Source organism: Melospiza georgiana, chromosome 2 (assembly GCF_028018845.1).
Source record: "Melospiza georgiana isolate bMelGeo1 chromosome 2, bMelGeo1.pri, whole genome shotgun sequence".
Classification (NCBI taxonomy): Eukaryota; Metazoa; Chordata; class Aves; order Passeriformes; family Passerellidae; genus Melospiza; species Melospiza georgiana.
This window is the reverse complement of record NC_080431.1, coordinates 2,591,654-2,605,585: the sequence shown is the minus strand read 5'-3', so window position 1 is coordinate 2,605,585 and position 13,932 is coordinate 2,591,654. Positions and strand designations below refer to the sequence as shown.

General features: G+C 39.0%; 1 protein-coding gene across 1 annotated transcript in view; it reads right to left on the bottom strand.

Annotated features, from left to right (window-relative positions):
• The window catches only part of EPHA3 (EPH receptor A3), a 173,617-nt gene that overhangs the window by 150,599 nt on the left and 9,086 nt on the right, over positions 1-13,932 (bottom strand). Inside the window, exon 2 of the mRNA XM_058043854.1 lies at positions 7,051-7,115. The gene's annotated coding sequence lies outside the window, so the exon portion shown is untranslated. The remainder of the gene's footprint in view (positions 1-7,050; positions 7,116-13,932) is intronic.

Here is a 13,932-nt window from a genome sequence, read left to right as displayed (position 1 = left end):
TGCCACAACCCTCAGGCTATTTTCACAAATAACTCTAAAAAGACAGGGGGAAGAGGGAAATCAAGCAACGCGTGTCTCCTGCCTTGAAACACCCTGCGAGTCTCGCTCCTTCACCCTGCACCCATCAGTGCTCTTCGCGCCCACTCACCAACTCCTTCTAAAATCACTTTATACCTTCTGAAAGCTCTTCTAGAACTACAGTCATCTCACACGGAATGCTTACAGATATTTGGGGGGAAAAGAAAGAAAATGCAGAATAAACCACCCAGCCAAAGTATTGACACCATGAATTCAACTAACAGCAAAGCAATCAGGAGAAAACATTTATGGGCTTTTTCCACTGGAGATGGGAGTTACTTTTCTTGTGGACTTGATGTTATAAAAACAGTCTTAAAATCGACTGCAGTGTGCCCCTGTGATAAATAATATTGCATTTCATGACAGTTCCTGTATTAACTTTGTTCTGTTCTGGTTTATGCAAATAAATTCAACACAAAAGAATAAAATTATGAAGTAAGCGTTTCTTCACAAAATGAAAGACATCGTGGAGATGAGACCATTTGAGAGAACTTCTCACAAATGGCCTAGACTTAGGCTGACAGAAATAAAATTCTGCCCGTGAGGAGAATGATGTTGCTTCTAAACTTTGCAAGTTAAAAAGAAAAATTGAAAGCTGGATCATCTCCATTTCCAATTTTAAATAAGATCTTTATTTAACTCTTGGAGCAAAAGCCAAAACTTGCACTTTCTTTTTTTCTTTTTTGTTTGAAACCACAGAAAACTGATCTCCAACCTTCAACAACCTTATTACCAACAAATAAAAGGACTGATGAGGCTAATGAAATATGGGGAGGGTGTGCATATTTTTCATTATAAAATATGATATAAAGACATTGCCCTTATTGTACTTTTTCTTCTTGTTGTTATAATTATTCTTTAAAAGAAATCTCATAATTTGAAGTAATATAGTAAAAAAGTAGAAAAAAAGAAAAGCCCCCCTCCTTTAATAATAGTCACTGAAACTAGCACAGTTTCTACTTTAGATCAATTTAAAAAGGTACCAAAACACAGCACCATTATGATCACAATGAATTTTTCAACTGAATGCAATGCAGACTACAATTATAAAAAAAAAAATCTTAAGAATATTCCAGTGCTCCACATTTTAAAAAGAAAGGCATTTGTGTCTGGTAACAATTCCTAACAAGACCAGGGATGCATAAAATTCTCAAGTAATATGTTTAATGTCTTTATTTTCCCCCAAAGCATTTATCTTATTTCTTTAGTCAACTCCACTTAAGTTTTTCGATTTAAACTTCCCTTTTAAATGCATGCTTAGTGCAAGCAGCAGAAGATAGTGCACAGCAGAAACAGAAGCCAAAACCAGTTAAAATACACTGTCATTGACTACTTACACACTGCCTCTGAAAATATCAAAAAAACTCACATTTATTCAAAATCAGTCAAAATATAACAACATTCACAGAATTAACATATCTCTCTGGCCTATCTCACAGCTTTATGTTGCTCCAAGAAAGATCTATCAGAAAGGGGAAAAAAGTATCATACAAACAATTTTCTTTTTACTAATTCAGATTTTTTGTAAAAGCAGCACCCACAAACTGAAGAAACCACAATTGCATTCTGATTCAATGCTGACTGTGAATGAAGAGACTTTAAAAATTCAGAAATCAGGCAGATTTTTAATTGTCCCTCTCCAAAGAAAAATCATTCCTTTTACAGCAGAACATTCAGAGAGTTTTATTCCAGCAGGAAGAAAACAAGAAGTCTAAAACTGAGAAACAGCACATATTTGATTACAGAAAACTGAGGGTAAAAGAAACTTTTCTGAAAGCTCTTACTTTTTAAAGTTTTCACTATTTTGAAAAAAGGAGAAACTAGTGAAACAAATACACTTTCAGTGCACTCAAAAGCACATAATAAGCGAAAAAATGAGCATATTAACAAAAAAAAAAAAATATTTTTCCAATCAGGCACTCACTGTAAGAAGAAACAAAGTGTATGAGTCACAAAACCAGAACCCCAAGTGGTTCATTTGACTTGCAACCGTCACAACAGTGTGCCTGCATTTCAGACATGACACACAAATTGTGGAAGGCAGGGTAACAGCATGGGGTTGTAAGGAGACCTGAGCTCAGGCAAAACAGATAAATCTTGATTTTACCAGAACACATTGTTTTAAGAAGTACTAAGGAAATTCCACTGCTAATGGATAGGAAAAAGAAAGTATACAGCAGAACATGAATGTTTTCATTTTTAAAACAAGGGCCTAATTTTTTATTTTAAAAAGATATCTCTAAGTTTCAGTCTTTTGTCTCATACCAATTGTTTGATATCACTGGGTTCCCTTTGAAACTCATTTTGACAACCACTTAGTGATTTCAGCAACACTGCCCACTTTATACACAGTACTGCTTATAAATTGTCAAATTTGTTGTCAGATAAAAAATGAACACAGGCTAAGATGTCAATCATCATTAAAAAAATATAAAATGAGGCATTTGATAATTTTTTGTATTTTTGTTGGCCAGTTTCAAGGTTTTTTGGCAGCTCAGCTGCCCTGAGATTCTGCAGTGGTGTGAAAATGTTAGATTTTTGCAAGGAAGAACAACTTTGCATGTTTTTTTGTGCCCAGCTGAGGGGAAGGCTGAAGGAAAGGCACGAGTAAACCCACTGGCATTAAGGTCTAGTGAAAAATAAAAACCAAACCCAAACCTTCTGCAGAACAGGATGCAATTAACAGCAAGACACAAAGCTGCAGGAAAGCAAACCTCATGGAAATACTTATTAATCTTCAAAATGTCTTCTGCATTAACAGAGAAACTTCCCAGTCACAGTGGGCTGAGAAGCTGATTCCTGAATAACATTTATTTGAGAGCACCTTCACCAGAGCCAGGCTGTACCTTGCACAAATTCTCCTCTACCTTCACCTAGTCACAAGAGAGATCCAAATACCTATATAATTCAGGCTCTTCTGCAGTCACTCTGTCCATGATACCCCCCCAAAAAGAAAAGACCCAAAAGTTTTTATAGGGCCACACATTAGCCAACTATTGAAAGCAGAACAAATGAAACCAAGGAGGCTGCCAGCAGCCTGGGTAGGCAGCAGTGCAGCCTAACGTGACAAACTACTTTCAGGCTTTTGAAATATAAGAAAGGAGGCATTTTCCTCACTTTTGCTAGGATTATTTTGATTCTAACCCAATTTTTGGTTGATGGAAAAACTCTCATTAATCTCAGTCACGCAGGCTCTAGCCTGCCTGGCACAACACCAGCCATTAGGGGAGCAGGGAATGTTACCCTTCTCTCCTCAAATACTGATGAACCAGTTTCCATTACTGACACGATCAGCTTGATTTGTTCAAATGACCATCAGAGTGACCACTAAGAAAAAGCCAAGTTGTCCACACCAGATTTCCAACTATGTGTCCAAAAGTTTAAGGTACTGAGTATGGCCAGCTCTCAAAGAAATCTGCTGTTTCTGAAGAAACCCAGGGATTTAGAAAGCTGTCAAGATCAGAAATAGAATCATTATTTTTCCAATCAGCCTGTTAAATTTTGTCTGCATTTTACTAACTTTAGCCATGTACAGAACTCATTGAGGCTGGGTATTTTTTTTTTTTTTTGTTAGAGCTGTTTCTGTTATGTTTTGTTTTCCCTGACTTGGCTTGGTTTCTTTTGTGAACAATTATCTTTTACATGACAGTGAAAAAATGCCACAGCATTCCTTTCTCTAGCTACAAACCAAACAAGATAAGAGTGATTTCTCTGTTACTTTTCTCTGACTACATGAAAAAAACATGACCAAAAATTTCAAGTCCATAAATTTGACTAATAAACACGTAAAGATTGAGTCACAAGCTGCGTGACTGCAGAACGATGGATTGAGATTATGTCACGAATAATTGTTTTTGTGAAGTTTGAAAAAAAAAAAAACCACATGGAGCAGGAGTCAGATACATCTAAAAAATGATGCTGAAACCAATAAAATTCCTCCCATGAATATGCAGAGCAGGGTTTGACTGTACTCCTTTTGTTCTGTATGAATTATCCATCACATTTCTATTGTATATTATTAAAGTGACTTGCTTTATCCTCCCAACCCCCACATCTGTGCTGCTGTAATTTATGTGAATTACGGTTAATGATCATTTGCATTATGCTTAATCAGCATATCAATAATATACTCTGCACAGAGTAAGTAGCTCTTCTTTCTTTCCCTTTTAATGAAACCTATAGAAATGGAGCTGGGGTTTGACTGATTGGCATCACAAAAAGGTTGCCTGGGCAGGTGCTGGGATGGTGGCACAGGACAGGGGCCTTGTGGCTGCTGCCAATCATGCTCAAGCATCAGCAAAACCTGCTATTATATTTTTTAGTTCTTGTGCCTTGCTATCTGGAGGGGCCAGTGCTTTGTGCCGACAGGGTTTTAATGAGCTTGACCAGATCAGTGTTCCTGGAGCCAAGGCTGTGGCTGTGTGGGATGGTTCAAGGGGAGATCACATTCTTCCAGGGTGATATTACTCACCAGAGTCTAAATCACTGCCATTACAGCGTGCTCATGTGGGACACACAAACCCCTGAATACCAATGAGCCACAAACCTTAACATGAATATTCAGGAATTTCTGGAAAGCTATTATTATATATGCCCAAGTCGAGACAGCTTATAGAAATAAAGAAGAACCAATCAATTTGGGTCATTTTGCCAGAAGTCAATCAATATCATGTATCAACAGGACAAAATTATTAACCTAGTAAGAGGTTTGTTAAACACTTCAGTTAAATTATTTTTAAAAACTCTGTAAGTCACCAGCTTTGGTGTCCTGACATTTATGTGAACACTGCTGCACGCTCGAGAGGAACTGGCACGACACCAATATTCTCATTTGTGAGTCACAGCCTCCAGTGCAGCTCTATCAGCTTTACCTTCTAAATCACTGCTCTGCTATTAGCAATCTTTCAATATGATGTGACATCTTTATTATAATGTTTTTCCACTGAAGTTTAAGTTCATATTTTAGCTCAGAGACAGACACAGCCATATTTACCAGGTTTAATTAATTGACTATAAATAAAGGGCTGTAAGAAGAAGGCGCCTCTCTCACAGGATGCTCAAGTTGTCACCATTTTACAGCAAAATGCCAATTGGGATAGGATAAACATTGTTATTTCTACACTTTACATTTATATTTCAAGGTATTTTGAAGACTCCAGTCTAGAGGCTCAGTTCTCTTCCAAAAACAGTCACAGCATATGATCTACATTAATTTACTGCCACGCGATTTTTAACGAGGAATTTCATTAACTTGCAAGAACATCAGTGAAATTCCATGATTTACTTTGGCTTCCATATCCAAGGATATGGCAGTAAATAGGAACAGCATGTACAAACACACGCAAACAACAACTTGGGCTGGATTTACCTGACAAAATCTTGCAAAAGCCAATAAAATTGACCTTGACAGATCCAGGGGCCCTTTTTGGTGGGGTAATGCAGCACATCTGTTTTCCTTATATCCCCCATGATACCCTGCATCATTCCCTACCAACTGTTTGAGGCATCCAAGGCAGGAGAGACACAGCTGCAGGGAGCAGAGCAGCAGATCTGCACAGCTGCAAGGAGTTGAGCAGAGCAGGAGAGCAAAGCAGAGGAGCAGTGGGAGCTGGGAGAGAAAGGCTTCATAAAAAAAAAATGCAAGCGAAAAAAAGAAAACCACACGGATCAACTAGAAATTGCTGGAGAGTTCCCTCTTGGACATCCTGTTTAGAGATGTTTCTTGTTGGGAAAAGTCAGCAGAAAAAGCCACTAGGAGGAAACCTGAACCCTCTTCCCACTTCTTTCCCATGAGAATGGAGCAATTTTATCCAGAGACACGGAGAGAGATCCATGCATAAACTCAAAAAATGAACCAAACCTTCATCCTTAAATACTGCTAAACAACTGCTTGATGCCTAATATCAAGAAGGCACAACTTAAACATTAGCAAAGGAATCCCATGAGGCAGAGATGCAAAGGCACTCCTAACACTGATTCTGTAAAAGTGATAAAGGTGAATCAACAGCTTGCCCAAAGCAAAAACTTGATGGCTCAGCCTTCTCTGAGAACAAGGGCATGGGGGTTCTGGACATGGGGCTTCAACTGCCAAGTGGGGTTTTTTTTTGTGTTGGGGGGAAACAGAATGCAGGAATGCAAGAGTCATCCTGCATATCTGCATGATGTAACGCAGAAAGAGAGAGGTGGGATGTTCCTACACACATACACACATTCCACAGAGACATGGAGGTGGGGAGTGAGAGAGTGAACACATATCAGCATCACTAGACAGATATGCACCATTTAGTCATCAATATGATGTTATTCAAGAAATTTTTTTAAAGAGTCTTGCTGGGAAAAGCCATGTAGGTATGATGGAGAGTTAGCAAATTGGAAAGCACAGGTGCTTTAAGACTGCACTTCTAAATCTTCCAATAGAATACCATTAGGTCTGGATACAAGGTAAACAAAACAACCACCAACCTCCTCCAGAACATTATGTAGACATTTCTGTAGTAATACTTTAACTCATGACTTGAACAGTTTAGCAACAATTCAGCACAAAAGTTACAAATAAGTACTTACATCAGCCACTTATGTCCACACAGCTTTCACCTCCCACCACTTCCATCTGAGCAAATTAGCAAGTAACACCATGAAGAAGAGCCACAATCTCTTTTAGAAATACACTTTATGACAGAGAAGGAGCAGTACCTGAAGAGAACTTTTTGCTACTGTTGTTCAGTGCACCTCTTGCTCTCATGTTTCTCCCCAAGGAATGGGCCCTTCCAAGGGTTTATCTGCAGTGGGATGGGTGCTCTAAAGAGAAAGCCCCACACCCGTGTAAGCCATATTTTGCAAGTTCAGAGCAGATTACTTCTGCATCTCCAAAGCCCCAGCCTTATTGCACAGTGTCCTCTGAAGAGGAAACAATGGTTAAATAGCACATTGGTCTGCAGCAGCACTTTGCATTTCACACTCTAGTGGACTCACCCCATGTGACGGGTAGGAGATCCAGCCCAGCTCCCCTTGAATTGTTTTTGAATCCAGCAGATTAACTGCAAAAGAAGACACAAGGAAGAATAGTGAGTTTCCTTTGCCTCTGCCCAGTTAACCTCAGTTACCCACACCCAGAGCTGTGTTTATTTGTGAGCAGATGTTTTGTTCAGGTGGCCAGGCGGTGAAGCTGTACAAAAAAAAAAAAAAAAAAAAAAAAGACAGACAAATAAAAAGGATCATCTCCTTTAGCTTAAAACACAATGAACAGCAGACAGGGCAACTTCTGAAAACCAGAAAAGTGACAAAAAACAAACAAGGGATCATGGCTAAATTAATTGCAGCAGGGGGTGGGAACAGAGCTCTTCTATCAGCTGCACAAACCACAGCGTTTTCCCCTCGGATGCTTGAAATTTGGGTCACTGCATCTAACTGAAATGGCGAGATCTGAATATTTAAATCATTATTTGATTAAAGGCATCCATTTGGCATCTATAATCTTCTCAGAATACAGGAATAAATAATGAAAGCTGATTAAAGTCCTTCCCGCAGTTCTTTCTTGCTTCTGATCTAATTTGTTCTCAAATTGTCTTGCAGTAGTGTTTTCTAAATGTCATGTGTAACACATTAGATACAAGAGTAATTATTTACAATGTTACAAGTTCAGACAAACCTGCTTTTAAAGAGGGCCATCAATTGATTGCTAATCTTGCTGGTTTGTTTTTTGGGTTTTTTTTTTTTGAGTCATGCAATAATTTTCAGTGTGAAAAGGAACATTTTATTTGTAAACATTTTCACAGGCATTTTCTAGTCAATCAAATCTCAGTGGATTTATACCTTATTTTAAACACAACGGGTATTTAAAATAAATACGTACATCAAAATTAAAGGATATTCTCCTTTTGGCATTTATTTATTTCCTACAAGCGCAAAAATAAATTATTTCCCTCATCTTGGCCATACAGCCTCCAAGTGCTTGATCACACACTTCCCTAAGTAACCACTTCTTTATCAACATGAAGTAGAATACATAAATACATACATCAAAATTAAAGGATATTCTTCTTTTGGCATTTATTTGTTTCCTACAAGCACAAATGTAATTTCTATTCCTCATCTTGGCCATACAGCCTCCAAGTGCCTGATCACACACTTCCCTAAGTAACCACTTCTTTATCAACCTGAAGCAGAGGAAGTGAATTCATACAAAATACTGTACAAAAACAAATAGCCTCTATATAAATATCAACTAATGAAGTATTAATACTTCATAGCAACACTGTAATATTTATTATCTGCAATCTGAGCTTACTTTTGTTGGGTGTGTTCGCCACCCCCCACACCCCCTTTATATTTTTTTTCCCCTCCAGTATGGAAATAATGATAACGAGAAATTAAATAAATCTCAGCATATGCTAGGACATTTTGACACCTGAAAATGACAGATTTATTAGAGGTAGCCACTGTAGCAGCTTCATCTTCTATTTGTTAACCTGAAGGGTTGTCACTGCTGCCAGAACCAGATGGCATGAGCATAGGTGTTCCGAGTAAACAGAAGAACAGGAAACAAAAAATGAGGGACAGTGCCTATGAATCAGCTGAGTTAAGCTATTTGTATTATTTCATCATCCTCCTCTAACTGCTGTTTAATTTTGGACACCACTTTAAAAAATAAACAGCTCTGAAGGCATTATTTTTACTGTTAATTAGAATGTGCAGAAGGAGACACAGGTGTACAGTATTAAAATAACATTGTGCTATAAAGAAACATAAATAAACATATTTTCTACATTTTTGTGCACACATATTTGTGTTCTGTATGGATATATGTGCACTGCTATACTGCCAGGACTGAGCTGCTCTGCCATCTATGTGAGAAAAATGTTTCCCCCTGCAGTTATGCTCCCCTTTAAAAGAAAACAATAGCATTGTTTTATCTACATCAATAAACAAAATATCTTTGCTAATCTTACAGAAAGAACATAATCCAGTGCTACATATTTCTTAGCTCTGAATCAAGTCCTCAATCACATAGACAAAGAAAAATCAGTCAGTCCTTTATTGAGTGCATGGGGCCCTAGGCAGGCAACTCTGCAGCAAGGTTTGCATCCATAAAAAGGAAACACCAATAAAAATTCAAAAGGAAAAGTGCACTTCTCATTTTTTGTTAGCAGAAATTCCCACAGATTCTGGATCTCCCGGGATGAGACAGATCTGTTTGCCATGCACCTGCACTGCACGGTGCTGAAGGGAGTGTGACTCCTGAGGAAAATCACTTGGCAAGAAGTGGCTGAGGCAAATCACCCAGGAGCAAACTTAAGTGATATATTTTATATAGAATAAATAATATATATTAACATATTATTATATAAATTATATATTATTTATTCTTACAGGACAAGCTCCTTGAGAACATGACTGCAGTCACTCTGAAATGGATTAATCCAGTCCAAACTCAGTTTCATCTACAAAACACATGCAGGCAATGAACCCACAGCTTGGTGGAAGCTCCCCCTCTCTAGATCTGCCCTGCAGGTCCAGCTTGCCCTCACAGGCATCACAACAGCACATGGGTGGCCATGAAATGTTCACTGTCCCCCACAACAGGCAGGTGCCTCAGCCACGGGACAACCTGATACCATCAGGATCAAATCTATGAAGTTAAGAATAATTTTTCAGTTCTCTCCTTCATTCCACTTTCCTCATCTCCTTCAGACTGGAACCATTACTTTTCCATGCTCAAACATTTTAGAAGTCCTTACAAGGGAGGTTTTCACACTGGTTACAGGAGACTTCTGGTTCAGATGGGTGTTGTGCTGTTCTTTAATAGTATCAAAAATGCAAAAAACATATTTCCTTTCAAGTAGTAACCTGTAAAAAAACACCTTCTTCCTGATAAGAGCTTCTAGTGACTTCTAAAAGCTTCTGTGACTTCCAGAGTTGCACATCTCAATAGAGGGGAAACAATAATGCAGAATTTAGAAGATGAAATCCTGGTCTCTAGACAAAACTGACTGGGAGAAGCAATGGTAAATTTTGTCATTGTATGTCCTAAAACTCTGTATTAATCTGGAAACTGCAGAAGAAAATGGCATTTCCATACACAAAGACATAAGAAATATATAAAGAATGGGTTAGAAATTCATTGTCTGATTTATTCTTCTTCACGGATTTGGATGGTTAGGTAAAAAGTAAAAATGGACAACTTCATGCAAGCACTCAATTCCTACATGAACTCATCACAACTTCTTTTAATCCTGATAGATCCTTTAGTGTAACAACACACAACAATTGGTCAGGTGCATTTTGTGAATCAATTAATGAAGTGTTTCATGAGGATGTACTCAGCTAGATCACACTTCAGTGTAATCCTCATTTGTTTTCCCATATACTATTAAAGTTACATGGAAGCCAATACTTAAATAGCCTACAAATGCCTACAGCCATATATTTACTAGCTGAAAGAAGTTTATGAGTTTCTCACACAACTCATGTGCTCTCCTTGTACCAACTCCTCCTGCAAAACTGTGTGACCATCACTCAGCTGCTTCCTACAAAAATCCCTGAGGCTGACCAGCCAGTTACCAGGGGTAACTCTTAAAAAAAAGCTGAACAGTTTCTTTGCTAGTGACAATTCTTTCCAACAGAATGCCTTGGAAAAGATTCCTGGTTGTGCTGAGGAGACACAGAGGAGCTCTCATAAAGCAACTTTAAAGTAAATAAATAAAGTGCTGTCTAACTGGCTTGGTGTCCTGCATGTAATTACCTTGATTTAAAGCTAGTGGTAATTCCAAGGGAGAATTTACTGGTGTTAAGATTAGCAGCCATGACTTCTGACTCCGACAATCAGCGATTTGGTCCTCCTGTACAACAGCCCTGCTCTCCACACTACAATGCAGTATTTCTGCTGATACAGCACACCCCTAAAATGCCAATTAAGAATATTTTCTCCTTCTAGAGAGTCTTTCCTGATTCTCTTGCCCTTGCCCATGCACAGCCACAGGAGAAAGCATGATCAGCTCCCTCCATGTGGATTTCCAGGGGGTAAATCCAATCTCTCCCCAGAACTGGAGATGGGATGTGGATGTGAAACACAAAGCTGCCTCACCCTCCTCTCACAGCATCAGCAGCAGATGAATGGAGGCTTGGGTGGAATGTGACACTTGTACTACCAGAAACTGCTTCCAGATTTGGGAGTGATGCTCCAAGGCTTACTAACAGCATGTTTCATCAGGAGGGGTGTCAGGGAAAGGAAAGAACCCTAAAACTAAACTGATTCCTGAACACAGTCTGAAAGCTGCAGCATTTCCAGAAACACATGGGGTAATAACTGCCACAACGAGCTCAATATGGTAGAAACACCTCCCACAAGAATAAAAATAAACAAACAAATCTTGTGCCAGGTAGAATCACTCTGATATTCCCCCCACTGCTGAAGAAATGAGGAAAGCCTGCTAGGAGGACACTATCCTGCAACTTGCAAAATTTAGAGAGCCACTCACAAACTTCACCAGTGGAAAGCATTTCCAAATTTTCTTCTTTGCATACAAAATGCCGAGCAATAGCCAATGTCAAAAGATACTTAAATCTTTTTTCTTCAGCTAATTAACATTTTCTATTAATACTTAAAAAATGCATAAAAAACCCTCACACCACTATGTTGTCTTCTCTTGTCTGGCAAAAAACTTTGAGTTTTTACCCTAGCTGGTTATTAAAAAAAATGCCAACAAATGGGAAAAATTAAATTTGCTATGCAACAACAACAACAAAAACAAAACTAAAAAATGATGACTGACTAATTGAAATTTGCCATATAATCCCAAGCAGCAAAGAAAATACTCTGTGGCAGAAAGTCAGCCAGAACTTGGGTTTGGGGTGGGACAGAGTGGAGTCAGCACAAAGCCTGATGCACATTTTTGGAATGGTGAACCCTTCCCAGCAAAGGGGGCTTGCACCTGTATTTTCATCCATCTATGAACACAGATCTGAGCCTTCCCAACTCTGCATTGCCCCAGCACTGCCAGCACATCGCTTTTGTGGTTATTCTGGGGCTAGAACAAACATTTACAGATAGGCAGGCAGAACTCAGGCCAAAGTTGCACCTTGATGCAATTTTAATTTCTAGCTAGGATCAGCTATCACACTGATGTTGCCAAAACCATGCTGAAACCAGCTAAGGCAGACCAAGAAACCTTTGGGAAGGGATAGCAAATAAAAAAAGGTGTCCAGCAGTGAAGTCTGGTTTTAAGTAGTCTGATTTGCTGCTTGCTAAATAATAAAAGTCAAGCCTCCTGTGATTTTATGGTCCTGCATTTCCCCTCAAATATTTTAGTGAAGATGTTAGCACTGCCCAGAAGAAAATAAAATAAAAAACAGCCAGTAGAACTCTTCAGGACTTACCCAACACACATGCCAACAGTTTGGCCCATTTACTGACAAACTCTTTGCTAAAGCTGAGATTTCTGCTGAGCCCAGAGCCAGGCTGCAGCCCTGAGAGAGGCACAGCCCTGTGGGGTCTGCACTTCCAACCCTCCTTGCCCGAGCTGTGACACTGCACAACACAAATGTGATTTTGTGCAGAACGTTCCCAATTTGGCAACTGTCATGTTCAATCTGTGGTCAAAGTGCTGACTGAAGGACTCCACCAGGGTGAGGGCAAGGGATGAGCAAGCAAACAGAAACCAAACTGAATTAAAAAAGAGTTGCTGCAATAAATGAACACAGGAATACTCAGAGAATACCGGAAAGCCCAAGCCTCCATTATTTTCACTTAAGTGCTCAAGATTTGGTCAAAAATATCAGATGAAAAGACAAAAAAAAATTAGCAAATTATGTCAAATTACCCTAGAGATTATTGCTTCTGGAGAAGATAAAAGCTTCCACCACCAATTCGGATGATTTGGCAAATTCTAATTTTATGGCAGCTTCCCGCAGTTTTTGAATAGGAAGAATTTAATTTTCCTCCTCCCAGATTTTACTTTTCTTACCAAACCCACTCCCCAAGAGCATCTGAGGCCAGATTTAGATACCTACAGCTGAAAAAGAAGAAGCAGCCAAAGCAGCAACCCCTCACTGCAGGTTTCTCTCAAAAGGCTGCCTTGAAGGAGGGAATGCAGGGCAGCAATCAGCAATGCAGGGATGCCTACAAATAAAAAACATCACCTGCACTCCATGCTAAGTGGAAGCTCTCCAGTGGTCTTCCCCATTCTGCTAAGTATGGAGCCTGCCTGTGGAAAAGGGACAACCATCCACCCATTCTCAGTGATGAACACAGGCAAAACAGGTTTTTATTTCTTTTTTTATTACTTTGAAACATGAGCGTTCTCTTGATATTGTTAAAGTGGCACAAAGCTCAATTTCCAAGTATGCAAAAACATATGACTGGTGGTGGGCTGGAATGCACTGTTTATCAAAGGGGCCTAATAAGGTTTCAGTTTTATTAGGCTATTTCCTGTAAGTTGATATGTGCCAGTTCTTTTCATTAAGACAAGGATATAAAAATTAAAAATGGATTAACCTAATGGGTTCCAAATTACTGTCGCCTTGGCTTCTTTGCATTGTTTTTAAACAGTTCCAACTGATCCTGTTCCAGTGCCTCCTACAAAAAGCAAGAGGCAGAAAGCTTCAGGATACCTGAATTAGAGTTTAGCTGAACTGACATTCAGATACAAATCCCACAGATCTCATTCCATTCCAACCACTCTGGCATTAAATCTGATACCACTGAGGCACCATGTTAAATATGCAAATGCAAAATGGGGGCTACTGTGTTGAAAGGGAGTTTAAATTCCCTTTAAAACCCAAGTCATTTTCCTCCTCTCAGAGGAAAGAAAAAAAATCCAGAAAGTATGGATGAGATTGAGTTACCTAAACCCTGCC